This window comes from Oryx dammah, unplaced genomic scaffold, assembly GCF_014754425.2.
Source record: "Oryx dammah isolate SB20612 unplaced genomic scaffold, SCBI_Odam_1.1 HiC_scaffold_4, whole genome shotgun sequence".
Classification (NCBI taxonomy): Eukaryota; Metazoa; Chordata; class Mammalia; order Artiodactyla; family Bovidae; genus Oryx; species Oryx dammah.
Window position 1 is genome coordinate 26,194,548 of NW_024070188.1, and position 14,275 is coordinate 26,208,822.

The following is a 14,275-nucleotide window of genomic DNA, read 5'->3' on the forward strand; positions in this document are numbered from 1 at the left end:
GGGGAAAGCTGCTGGGCTCCAAGCTCCAGCAAGGCAGGAACTGGGCTCGCATCACACCAGTGCGCCGTGGATAGGCAGGATGACTGAACAGGAAGATGGTCAGCCCCAAAGACCGAGCATTCACTCTTTAAGGAGAAATAAAAGAGGGGAACATTTTGTTGTGTGACTTCAGTAATTTATCAGCTAAATATACAATGTTTAGGTGTCTTGTCCACATATTTAGAACCTCAAGGACTGCCAGTTAGAGACGAAATAATATTAGCTGATCCTGTGTTCTACAAGCAAGGTGGCACTATGATTCATCAATTGGTTCAAGCGATGTTGACTGAATGTCTTCCTGCTGTGTGCACTGTGAGGCATGGCAACGAGAGTTTGGTCCATGGATGGGGGGGGGAGAGACATTGTGGTTTCCAGAAGGGAAACACAATATATGCTTAATTACTTCTGCCTAATGATGCATTTTTCCTTTGGTTGTGGTATTTTTCAGGACCAGTCCAGCAGCTGTATTAGAAGACATGTGGTATATATAAAGTTTGTGATCGTTGGGGGAAATTTTGGTAAGTGTCACTGCCTTTATCTCTGATACCTTGTGAAGTACGTGGTGCTCATGAAGGGAAGCCACGGCTTTGTCTCTGCATCTTTTAAATCTGCTCTGCACTTGACAAAATGGATTTTGTAATTAAATGTGACACTCAATTGGTATTTTCTGACAGTACGACACTTTTTCTTGTCATTGCTGGTGTTACTAAGTGGTATGGGGTTTTCTAAGATATACTAAGTCTAGATTTTAGGAAACCTTCCAGATGCAGGATGAAGAATACCTTGGACCATTTAGCTTATGTTCTAAGCCACCCATGGAATATGTGAGTAATTAACTTGCAAACCAAAAGAAGTGAAAAAAAAGAAAAAATGTTTTTAAGTTTCCAGAGGAGAGAGATCCTTCTGGTCTATTTGTTGAAATGAGAGAGAAACAAGTAGTTAGCTGCTTGGGGAATGGGACATGAAAGGGAATTAAGAATCCAGCAGGCCTCATCCCAGCCTGGGACCAGCAGAGCAGTGGTCTGAGACCAGGAACATTAAATTCAGCAGTCACCCAGAAGACCTTGCTAGCAGTAATCAAAAGCACAGGAGAAATGGCTTAAAACCCAAGTTCTACACTTACCATTTGTTATATAACCTCATTGAGCCTCAAAACCCAAGTTCTAACTTACCATTTGTTATGTAACCTCACTGAGCCTCAGTCTCCTCATCTGTAAAATAAGGCGTATAATATTACCTACCTCCTAGGATTGTTGTGAGAGTAAAGCAAGCTAAGTTGTAGGGACACTCAATAAAGCAGTTTTTTTTAATGTATTTTATTGAAATATAATTAATTTACTGTGTTGTGTTAATTTCTGCCATACAGCAAAGTGATTCATATAAATATTCACATATATATACATTCATATATTTTTTTGTATATATATATGTTCATATATATTTTCATGTGTATATATATATACACATTCATGTATATATATACATGGATATATATATATATACACATTCTTTTTCATATTCTTTTCCATTATGGTTTATCACAGGATATTGAATTTAGTTCCTTATGCTATACAGTAGGACCTTGTTGTTTATCTATCCTATACATAATAATTCAAATCTACTAATCCAATCTCCCAATCCCTCCGTCCCACTTGGCAACCCCAAGTCTATTATCTGTGTCTGTGAAAAGCAGTTATTCTGGATAACAGAACACCCTTGTTTGGAAACTGGACATTTGCCATTGAGGTCAAGCCAGCAAAAGGTGTGCGTGTCTTCCAGAAGAAGAGACGTTGAAGAGGGGCTAGTCACCCCCTGTTTGCTATCACAAGAGACATCACAGCTGGTCACCACAATCCCTTCTCCAGCGTCTACTGCATAGCAAGCAGGGGGAAGCCTCAAGACATTTGCCTTCTTCTCTCACCCTGTCAACCTGTTCTTAAACCAGCTAAGCTAATTTAACTCCCCTTCCTCCCACCTTTATAGCCAGGTGTGGTCACATTGTTTTAGCTTTGTTCAGTTTGAGAACTAATGTTATTTTGAATCAAAATGATGAGAAGAGAAAGAACAGGTCAGAAGGAGATGGTACCCTTGGTTTAGGTCTCAGTTACCATGTTGAGGCTCTCATTTCCAAACCTTTCTTTGGACTTTTTTTGTCTATACTTATTATGCAGGCTTCACAGAGATTCAGTTACTGGACAGAATTTTTTTTTAACTAAAGTCTGTATTTATTCACACTTCGTCTATTTATCTATTAATTGAAGGATAATTACAGAATTTTGTTGGTTTCTGCCAAACATCATTATGAAGGGCAGAAATATTTGAGCTTTAACTAAAAGAATTTGTTAAGATTGGGTGTCCAGAGGTGACAACCCTCCAGTTTCAGGGCCTCAAAGAGATGGGCATGGCCTCAGGAGTTGTCTGGTCCAGTCTTCCATTAACAAAAAAATAAAACTCTTCTCCAGAATTCTTGACAGAGGGTAGTTCACATTCTTTCAGAGGTGGGGTTTGCTACTGCACAGAGGAGCTTTCTCCAATTAAAAAGCAATTCAGGGCACAGGGAAATTTAAAGGGATGAGAAAATTGTGCTAGCTTTGACTGTACTGGTATTTATACAACTGTAGGCTTTTGTGAAAACTCACCTGGCTATACAACAAAAAGGGTGAATTTTGCTATAGTTAACTAAACCTTAATTTTTTTAATGGGGAAAAGCACAAGCAACTAGACAAATACCTGGACGTTAGCTCAAATTATTACAAAGAAAGAAAAAGGGAAGGAGAGGAGGAGGGAGGGAAGAAAAGCTATCTAGACCTTCTATTAATCTACAGTATGTGCTCGAGGGAACAGGACTTGGTCTTCTTGCTTCTTCTTTTCAGTGTCTGGACAGTACCTGGCCTGCAAAAGGCCTGTGCTGAGTATTTATTAAATCATCGAGGCCCCTGAGTCACTCTCTAAGCAGATGGAGACAAGCTCACTTACTTTCCCACACACCACCCACTGGATATTTGAAGATGCTCTCCTTCCTCATTCTTCTCTGGGCTGAGTTTAAACCGTCTTTGTTCTTTGACTCTTCATCTCCTGTTGTGATTTTCCTTTCTCACCCTGCCCGGCACCACTCCTGATTTGCTCCCTATGGGTGGTCTGGGGCTAAAAATGCAGCCTCTGAAGGGATCTGGACCCCAGAAGAAATACAGTGGGTTCCCACTTCTGTAGACGGTGTTAATACACAGCAAGCCTTATCTCCTTCCTTACTAAGGGCTTGGTAACTGGATCGTGAAGGATTTCTTACCAGTAGTCTTCTAAGAATGGAGCTCCTAAAAGTAGGGAGGCTAGTGGTCCATCCAAGAGATCAGGTGGCAGCAAACCCAGCCTCATCAGTGTCTTGACTGAAATGAAGCCAGGTCCTGCCCCTGGTTTGAGATAGCAGTGGTGCTGTTTATAAGTCTTTCTGGGCAGTACTGTATTACAGGTCCCACTTCTTCACCATGAGTCATAGCAAGTTAGAAATTCTGAAAATTAAACTTATAGGTGCCGTGAAAAATCTAGACTTTTTTTTCTCCCTGGCAATGCCAGGGGAAGATGTATAAATAGGTAAACAGAGAGCAGTAGTTCTCAACCAGGGTTGTTTTTGTCCTTGCAGAGGACATTTAGCAATGTGTGCAAGATGTTTTTTGTTGCCACAAGGGGGGAGGGTGGGTTTGTACTATTGGTGTCTAATGGATGGAAGCCAGAGATACTGCTAAAGACCCTAAAATGCACAGGACACGCCCCCTACACACACACACACATACACACACACACACAGAAATGATCCTGCCCAAGATGTTAGTAGTTCTGAGGCTGTGAAACCACTATGGAAATAATAATAATTTTTAAAAAATCAATGTCTAAAGTACTCATTATTTTGAAGGTTTAAATTTTTTAATGTTTTGACATTTAATTAAATGTAAATATATAACTAGAAAACATAAAGAAGTTTGTTCAAAGACTAACAAATCTGAAAGGGCTCCTAAGAGGCTACATCACCACAAACTCCAAGCCAGAAATGATCTAAATGAATTCAGACAGATGGGTGTCTGAAGACATATCCTAAGGACTGTCAGCTAAAGCTGAAAATGAGACTCACACAGCTTGGTTCCAGCATTCACACACAAGAGATTGGTTTGTGTTTTAAATTTCAGCCCGGCTTCTTCAGATGTGTTTGTCTTCAGATGACCTCTGAGATGAGGCGGCATTTCAATGTGGGTTAGCCCATCCTTTTGAATCGAGGGTGTGATTCTGGTGTGATAAGAATGTGCTTAGGGAGGAGAGAGATCTCATCACAGATGATTGGGATTGGGTAGTTTGGTACTCAGGGCTGTTTATTTGCATCAATTTCCTAGTGACAGTGCAATCTGGTTTAACTGGGAGTCACTGTGAGCTTGTGTAGCCCAATATGGCTACATTTGCCGAAGCAGGGAGATTAAAGCAACTTATGTCAAGTTGTGATATAGGACAATCCACTTGAAAAGACTTTAATTATAGGGCCTATTTTGGGAGGGTAACTGTGCTTTTTGTGAGGTGTATTTTGGGATCCGCTAACCCAACTTCAAGGCCAGTAATATCTTCCCAGAAAGGGTGTGGTTGTGTGCTTGTTGCCTAAATATTTTCTTACCCAAAGCTTTGGTATTTGGTACTTTCCTTCGACTTTACTCCCCTTCATTTTTCTTTTCCTGATAATCTTTCCTCTTGCAAGAATGCTATGAAAATGCATTCTGGGAAGCTAGAGAAGAGAAGGATGAAAGATCTCATTTAGATGGCCAAGTCCAGAGATTTAGGGGTGTTATGTTATCAGTCTGCTGTTTTTAAGACAAATAGAATTTGGAGGAATGTCCCAAAAGTAATAGTAAGCAGAATCACAGGAGACTATAAAAACGACATGTACTGTATGTGTCTATTAGCAGAACTCCACACTTACAACTACTTGTTTCCAGTGCCCCTTTTCCAACCCATGGCTAGTTCTTGTGGGCCATTTATCTGGTCTTACTTTTGTTCTTTGAGATTCTTGCCTTTTTCCAGCCCTGCCTCTGGTGCCTCGGGTGAATACATGTGCGTGTGTGTGCGTGTGTGTGTGTGTTGGGCGGGGGGTGGGGGTGGGGCATTGTCTTCCTGCCTAGCTCTTCAGGTGGCTCCCACACACTAACCTATGTGAACCGCAGCTCGATTCTCGCCTTTATCGGGGCATACAGAGTGCGTGCAGCAGCCCTGCCCAGCCTCTCAGATACCCTTTTGTGAGCATCGCTGGAAGCTTTAAAGAACAGAGTGGTATGACCTGTTGAAAGCCAGCCCTGTGCATGCTGGCCCTGCTCTGGTGTGCATGAGAGCAGGTGCAAGGTTGAGCAGATGCATCAACCTTGTACTCTTGATCTTTGAAGTAATTCCCATGATCAGTTATCCCTTGCTCTCTAAGAGAAGTGTTCTGTCTCCAGGTCAGTTTTGGTGCCATCCTAAACCAGCCTCATTGAAGTTGAATTGAGACTGCCCTCCTGCTTGTCTGCCCCAATAGTTCATGTACTTAGAATCTACTCTAAAATTCACACTGTTGTGTGGTTGTTACCTCCAGCAACACTTGTATACCAGAATTTCCAACTTATGGAGGGAAAACATTTTCAGAATAAGTAGCTGACAAGTATTCTAGTACATGACTGGAGAGCTGACATTGTGTCATACATCTCACCTAGGATCCAGGTGATGGGACCCACCCACCCCCCAAGCCCTGCACCTAACTGGCAGGCTTCCCACATGTGAATGCACATGATGATACCATTTGTATGACCCACTTAGTTTCATAAGAAGCTGCCACGCATTTGCTGCTCCCAAACCACTTCTTAGGTGGTGGAGCAGGTGCCATGCCCAGATAAAATCTGATGCTCAGAGACTATAGCCTTAGTCTTAGGCAGGGGGCGTTTGGGAGTGCAGACCTGTTTGTTGTCCTGCCCTCAAAGAGAAAGTAACTACTGGCATGTGGAGAGACAGGGGTGGGGCAGGGGTGGTACGTGTCCTGCAGTGTCTGGGACAGCCTGCCCAGTGAAGAATTGTCCCCAATGCAGCAGGCACTGCAGCCCTGCTGAGAAGCACTGCTCTGAGGCTGAGTGGCTGCTATACAGCAGAGTGGGGCTCATACCCACTCTCTCTCAATCCAAGGTCAATATGTCCCTCTGTACGTTGGAGGCATCACAGAATTCATTCCCCCTTCTTTGGGAGCACACACTGCAGTTAAATTGAACTCAGAGTAGCTGTTCCTTGGATTGTGCCATTGCTGCTTTAGCATCAGACCTCCGCTGCAGCATCCTGCAGAGGAAGCAGCCTCCCTGGGACCTCAGTGGCCCAGCCGAGCAGCACTCTGTGCCTGGCATTCCTCTGTCTATGCCCAGCGCAGGTGGAGAGAGACTATGTGTGTATTCTCTTAGGAAGAGACCAAAGAGGATGCTCCAGCCAAAGCCTTTGATCTCGTCTTACTGGCTTACAAACCATCCACAGGGGCAATCAGGTTTCAGTGTTAGGAGTTTTTGATATGATAGCTTAGGCTTCCTATCTACCTGCTGCACTTCTACAGCCTGTTGGAGCTTTGTTTAAAGTTTGGTTTTGCTGTCGGCCAGCAAAGAAGCCAAGACAGTGGCTACATCAGTTTGAATGAGCACAGATGAAAGCTGATTAACGTGGTAAAAATAAAACCATGTCGAATGAAAAGGCACACAGTGAAGCTGACTTGAATATCAGTGTTGAAGGGGTTATGTGAAGGGGAGGAAGTGATAGTATCTGATCTTTTTTTTTCTTCTTTCCTGGCTTTCCCCTCCTTCTCTCTCTCCCAGATTCTATCTCAATTTTTTATTTTGAAAATTTTCAAACCTACTGGCTTGGGAGAATGATAAATACCTGTATATCCTTTATTTAGATTCACATGTTAGTCTACATTTGCCATATTTACCTTCTTTATCCCAATATATGTAATATATATAATTATATGTAACATATGTAATATATATATTATATGTAGTATACATTATATAAATTTTGCAAAACCATTTGAAAGTTGCAAACATCTTGACCCTTTGCCTCTTAATAGTTCACCATGTATCTCCTAAATATAAGGACTTTCTTCTACATAACCACAATGCTATTAGCTAATAAGAAATAAAACAATAATTCTGTAATATTATCTAATACTCAGTCCATATTCAAACTTGTCCAGTTGTCCCCGGCTGGCTGTGGTATAGAATGTCCTGCCTTCTGAACTTGTCTGTTCCTTCACAGGGTTATTTAAGTTGCTCCTCACTTCCTGAAAATTGTTAAGTCTAGAGGCTTGATATTAGAGGCAGGTGAGACCTCTTCTGGGAAGAATTCTTCATAGGTGGTATTCCATCCTTGATGTTACATCACGTCAGGAGGCAGATGATGTCAGCTTGTCCATCATCCACAGTGCTCAGTCAGATCTCATAGATCAGGTGGTAACCAGACTTCACCAATGTCCAGAAGCACTTAGAGTCAGTAAGGCATCTGTGGGCTGGTACCTGGGTCCTTTGTCAGCATCCTGTCCCCCACCTACCTTTCATCCAGAGATTTGAGTATCAATAATCCTAGCTTGCATCAATTATCACACTGGGATAGTGTCTGATAGTTTTTATCCTTTGCTTTCACTTCCTCAGTTCTTTATAGTGAATGATCTGGGCCTTCATATTTTTCAGTGATGACTTTTAAGCCACTTCTTGGTAGTCAGCTTGATTTTGCTGTGATAATAGATTATGCTAAACATTTTCCTTTCTCACCTTCAGAATAGGGAGTAACTTGAGCAGAGCAGTTACAGCGTACCAGGACCACACGGACTCCTTACCTATAAAACTCCTTTCACTTTTTTCTCTCACAACAGCTCAGACTACCAAGCAAAGTGACTTGCTCAGGGTCACCCAGCTCCTGCAGTGGAGCCAAGATCAAGCAGACTTGTCAGAGTTTCCCACTCATTCATGTTCCCTCTGACCCCCAACCCTGGCTGTTGTCTCCCACCCTGCAGTTCTTGCCTTAGATGAATGCCTGCCTGACTGATGGGTCCGTGAACAGGGAAGGTCAGTGAGGGAGGTGCAGGAGAAGCGCATGCCACCCTAAAAGGGCCACATGCCATGGGGTTTCTGACATGGCTCAGTACCACCAGAGATCTCCATCTGTGTGTTAACCATTCCAACTTTTTAATATTGGCAACTAATTTATATATTCTGATACTTTTTCAGCCAAGTTGTCAGTTTTCTCCACCAGCACGACTGCTGGCTGAGACTGTCTTGACTCAGCCTGGTTTTGCTTAGAAATGGAATTCATGGTTTTTCTGTTTTTAACACCCTTTTTAAAATGGGTATTACTATTCTTGAGATGGGATGCTTTTTTGATTGGGAGGAGTGTTTGATTTTTGAAGAGGGAAAGTCGGTCTTCAGGGAAGTTTTCTTTAATTGATGCATTATTATAAAACCTTCATTTTATAGGATTTTCTTTTTCACTGAATCACCACAGTTCATTACTGAACTGCACTTTCACACAGATGGTTTCAGAGAGCTAGAACAGATATGGGGTGGGGATTGGGAAAGGGGCAGGTGCCCCCCAATAGGTAAGACCGCTGGCTGGCTTCCCTGGACCAGGACAGGGGAGATCAGGCTGTTTAGTTTCTGAGGATCAGCTCTCCACGTGTACACACACAGCAAGCGCCCTCCACGTGTACACACACAGCAAGCCAGCAGCTCCTCAGACATAAACACAGACACACGGAACAAAAATGGGATTTCTTAACTAGTAGGTTAATAGCACAATCATAGATGTTTCATTCATAGCTCTGAAGGAAAGTAAATACACTTCCCTCTGAATATCATCTGTAGAATTTTTTATTTTTCCCAAAAAAATGTTCTCCGAGTCCTTGCAGGGCAATGAAGTCTGTCTCTTTCACCCATCATGTACTCCTTGTTCTCGTGTTTATTTAGCTGTGTTAAGGAGTCACAGAACCTGCAAACTTGTTCCTATGAGAAGAACTGAAGCAGAACTGACAGACAAACAGCAGGACTTCTCAGGACAGGCCTCAGTTGTTGTAGTGCTGCTGAGGATAAAGCCCTCTTAGGTTAATTCTAATTGTTCCTAGCAGAATGACTCCTGAGTTGGGAGCGATGGGGAATGATTGCAGTTAAAGACCTTCTCTGGTCTTACTTCCTCATGCAAGAGCTTATTCCTGCCCTCCCATTTTACCAGATTAGTAACCTGAGGCGCAGAGAGGTTGAATCCTGTCCAGGTCAAACCAAATCAGCCTGGGTCTTTTGTGATTGTGACTCAGGTTTCCTAAAGCTAAAAATTTCAGTCAAGGAGTGCTTCACCCCACGTGTCATCTTACTGTCAGCAATGTTTATTTCCATCCAGACCTTCCATAACCCAGCTGACCACCACCAGTAATGTTTAACAGGTGAAGAAACGAAAGTCCAAGTCGGTGTTGTTCAGAAGCAGAAATAGAAGACAAGAAGCATGTGTAATTATAATTTTCCAGTAGCCATGTTGAAAGAAAGTAAAAAGAAACAGGTGGAATTAATTTTGATAGTGTACTTTAACCTAATAGATATCTAAAATATTAACATATCACCATGTAATCAATGTTCAAAATAACTGGAATTTTGGTAGCAAGTCTTTGAGATCTCAGTGTGTACTTTACACTTTAAACAGTACATCTCAATTTAGCCACATGTCAAGTATCCAGCACGGCCAGTGGCTCCCAGTATTGGGCAGCAAGACAGTGTGGTGGCCCAAGGTCATACCTAGCTAGATTCTTTAAGTCTCTTAAGAAAAACTTCAGCAGCTTTTTTATTCTCCCCCTAATCTGAGGCCACATATTTCTGTCCTCTTTGTGTCACTTTTTCCCCAGCTAACTCTAATTACAGGGGATGCTTGGTTTGGCCATAACCACAAGCTCAGCAGTTTTCCACCAGTCCTGGCGGCTGGTGAGACCAACACACTCTGCCTTGTAAATGATAGTGTGAAGCATTCTTCCAAATTTCTCCACAGCAGTTTCCATGATTTCCTTTCTCTTAGGAAAAGCTCAGTGGAATTTTGCAAAGCCAGGAAGATTTTTTTCCATGCATCCTTTCTTAAAGACCCATTCTAATCAATGAATGAGTCTTAAAATACTTGCTACCTAGTAGGCTCCCCACGACCTCAGCAGACCAAAAAATCATCACACATTTTTTATCTGTTTTTATAGTGAGATACCTATGTTAATTCATGATGGCTTATTTTCTTTTTGAACTAATCAAATATTTCCCCAATATATCAGTCCCATTTTGAGCATTATTTACAAAGACACTGAGAGCATTGTTTGCGGTGAAACATTAGTAAAAATCAGATTCCATTTCCACTCAATGTCAAGTCTCTGGCCATTGACCCCAGTACTTGAAGTATTAGCCTGTAATACCTCCCAGAAACAGAAATGTCAGAAGAATGGTAACAGGCTCCTGGAGGTTGTTATAATGGACTTCCCCCAAACAGAAATCCTCATTTGTAAAAACTTAAATCATAGTGCAGGAGATCCAGGTTCGATCCCTGGGTCAGAAGATCCACTGGAGAAGGGAGTGGCTATCCACTCCAGTTTTTCTTGCCTGGAGAATTCCATGGACAGAGGAGCCTAGCAGGCTATAGTCCATGGGGTTGCACAGAGTTGGACACAATGGAGCAACTAACATTTCCCCTTTTTTTTTTCCAGGAAAAAAAGATTGTCCCCTGTTCTTAATTAGAAGCCAGCCCTCCACATCTTCCAGAATTCTCAGTTAAGAATAGAGAAAATAATATGTTATCCTGTGGCCTTGTCTACTAATTGAAGAATAGCCCCATAAAACCAAATAAGTGTATTTCCCCTCATCTCCCACATGCTGTCTTCTTTAGATTTTGGCCTAATGTCCATTTCTCTTATTCACAGACCCCCTGAAATCTGTCATTTAAAACACTTTAGGTGTAAGATTGCATTTAGAATCAGAACAATAAGTTGCAAGGGCTGTTTCTTCTCATTTGACTACTTTCCTGTAGTGATGCTCACTTTGACTCCCAAATCACAGTCCTCTTATTCCCTCTGATTTGAAAGTATTTTTATGTCTTTGAGTGGATAGCTCATGTTCATTTCAGAAGGTCATTTAGTAGCCACATTTCTGCTAAATAACCAGAAATTATAGTTGACCCTAGCCAAGAAGCTGAGTACCTAGATTTTGCTTCCAAGTATGGTGCTGAGTAGAAATGTTTTCGTTTCATCTTCAATATTAATAGTAGACTGAGAGTGATGGATGGGCCTGGATATGAGGAAAAGAAAGGAAACGTAGATTGCAGTGGCAGACCATCATCTACTGAAGGGATTCTTGACCTGGGGTTTTTATCAGAACCACCTGAGAAGCTGTTAAAAATCCTGGTGTCCAGGCCCTACTGTCAGACCTCCTGAGGACATGACCCAAGCAAGTGTACAAGGACCATCTGCTCTTCCTCAGCTGCATTTGTTGTGAAAATTAAGGGAGAAATTTACTCTATGAAAAGCATACCTCGTTGAACTTTGTTGTTCAGTCGCTCAGTCCGGTCCGACTCTTTGCAAGCCGATGGACTGCAGCACACCAGGCTTCCCTGATCTTCACTATCTCCCAGAGCTTGCTCAAATTCATGTCCATTGAGTTGACGATGCCATCCAACCATCTCATCCTCTGTCACTCCCTTCTCCTCCTGCCCTCAATCTTTCCCGGCATTAGGGTCTTTTCCAGTGAGTCGGCTCTTCACATCAGGTGGCCAAACTTACTATCCTAAAATACATGCATACATTGAAATTTTTGATACCCACCATGGAGAATATTTTGACTGTCACATGCTCTGGGGTCTGAAGATAAAGCTCACAGTTGACACAATCATTCATCCACTCAGTCAACATTTAAAGATCAGTGCCCAGTGTTGTTCCTGTCCTGGGGAAACAGAGACACAGCACATGTCCTGAAGCATTTTGTGTTATGGATGAGATCAATATCCAATATCTGGCATCACCAACTTGATGGACGTGAGTTTAAGCAAGCTCCCAGAGTTGGTGATGGACAGGGAAGCCTGGCGTGCTGCAGTCTACAGGGTCACAAAGAACTGGACACTACTGAGCAACTGAACTGAATGTCCAATGATTACACCGCAGAGTAGAGTGTAATGAGTGTGTCTGCAGAGCAAAGAGAGAGGAGACCCCCACAAACATATACACACATTCTCAGTCCTACCCCATTGCTTCCTTGAAGGTGGAAGGCGGTAGGCAGTGTGGGAAGGATTCACAGAGGGGCCAGAGAACATGAGTTCTGAGGCTTGAGTAAAGAAGTAAAGAATATTCTGCCTGTTTTGCAAAGGAATGGCTCTCAAATTTTGGTTCTAAAGTAAAACAAGTTCTTTATGACATCATTTGTCTTTTAAGGTGATTCAACAGCCTTTGATGTGATTCGGTTTGTTTATCCTGATCTATGTTGTCCCAGCCCAAGTCACATGGCTGAGACATAGCAGGCACAGTGGGTGTGCTGAGTTTGAACTGATGCTTCCAGTAGTTTAGCCTTTCCTCTGAGAAACTGTTAAGACACAGTAGTATCCTAGGGAGGGTAATAATGCCAGTATATAATTTTCAAAATAGCACCCAAGTTACTTCTCCAAGTATTATTTCTAAAAGACTAAAAAAAAAAATTGCTCTTAAAGGAGAGCACATTAAGAGCTGTGAGTAGTTCCTGCTGGTACATGTCATGGTGTGATTTGATTTTTATATTTTGGGAACATTCACTCTTCTTTCTAACCTAATTTTTACTCTCTCTCATTCGTAAATGTATCTGAGGTTTTGGAAGAGCAACTGGGCCAAAAAGCTGACTGATCATGGCATTCCTTACTAAGTCTGTCATTAGTGTAAACAGAGAAAGCAGCATTGTATTTTCCTAGATATTAAATACTTTTTCAGGATTTGGGGGGCAGAAAGTATTTGAGAGTAGCTGTTGACACTGCATTGAAAAAAATACAGCCAGTGCTGAGGAGCCTACTTACCCAGAGCAAGTGTTCCCCCTGCACATTTTTGCAGCTTACATGCATGCGTGAAGCCACTTCAGTCTTGTTCAACTCTTTTGCAACTCTATGGTCAGGCTCCTCTGTCTGTGGGATTCTCCAGGCAAGAATACTGGAGTGGGTTGCCATGCCCTTCTCCAGGGAATCTTCCCTACCCAGGGATTGAACCCGCATCTCATGCCTTCTGCATTGGCAGATGGGTTCTTTACCACTAGTGCCACCTAGAAAGTCCCTTTTGCAGCTTATGTCCCAGTTACCACCACTGATTACTTTGATGCTGCAGAGCATAACAGGGAAAAATCTGTGACCTGACCTTTTACCCCAGGTATAATAAGGAAGAAGAAGATTCAACTCACATACTTCTTTGCTCAGAAGGTAGTATTTCTAGAGGTGCTGTGTGTATTGGAATTTTTTGCTGTTAGTCTGCCTGCTTCCCAAGCCTGAAAACAATATGCACTCCAGCCCTGTTCCATTAAATAACCATTCTGGTTGGAAAGAAAGTAGATCATGCCACAGAAGCTGGGCCTGGGGTTTAAAATGGCAGGATGGGGTTTAAAATAGCCTCAGCTTGTGATTAAATCTAATCGCTCTGCTGCTGACCAGCTGTAGAGTCTTGGGCAAGTCACTCCACCTCTGAGCACCTCGCTTTCTCATTTCCGAAATGGCAGTTAAAGGTGAAAGCAGGTAAGAGGCATGATGCTAACATGATGCCTGGCGCTAATACATGCTTACTCTCTGTCAGGTCTCTTGACTTCCCCTCGTTAACATGCAGTTTGATCATTTTCTTGTTTAAAAACTTCAAGACTCGCCTTACCCTCTGAGAAAGACCTTAATACTTTAGCCTGGCATTCATGGCCTTTTACCATCTGTCTGTCTCACCTTTGCACCACATCTCTTCATCTCATAGCAAAACCAAACCATCTCTGTGCCCTCAACGGGTCTCAGGCACTCACTCTCTTCTTGGAGTGCCCTCTGCCCACCTCTTAAATCTAAATCCAATCTGCTGCAAAGCTCATCTTTTTTTTTTTTTTAATTGAGGTATAGTTGATTTACTGAATGTTGTGCCATCTCTGCTGTACAGCAGAGTAACTCAGTTATACACATATATATATTCTTTTTTTAATATTCCTTTCCATTATGATTTATC

At 42.3% G+C, this 14,275-nt stretch overlaps 1 protein-coding gene across 4 annotated transcripts in view; it reads left to right on the forward strand.

Moving 5' to 3' along the window:
• Positions 1-14,275, forward strand: part of FYN (FYN proto-oncogene, Src family tyrosine kinase) — a 219,229-nt gene that overhangs the window by 100,663 nt on the left and 104,291 nt on the right. For all 4 annotated transcript variants that reach the window (XM_040238472.1, XM_040238475.1, XM_040238474.1 and 1 more), the window contains one exon: positions 488-557. The gene's annotated coding sequence lies outside the window, so the exon portion shown is untranslated. The remainder of the gene's footprint in view (positions 1-487; positions 558-14,275) is intronic.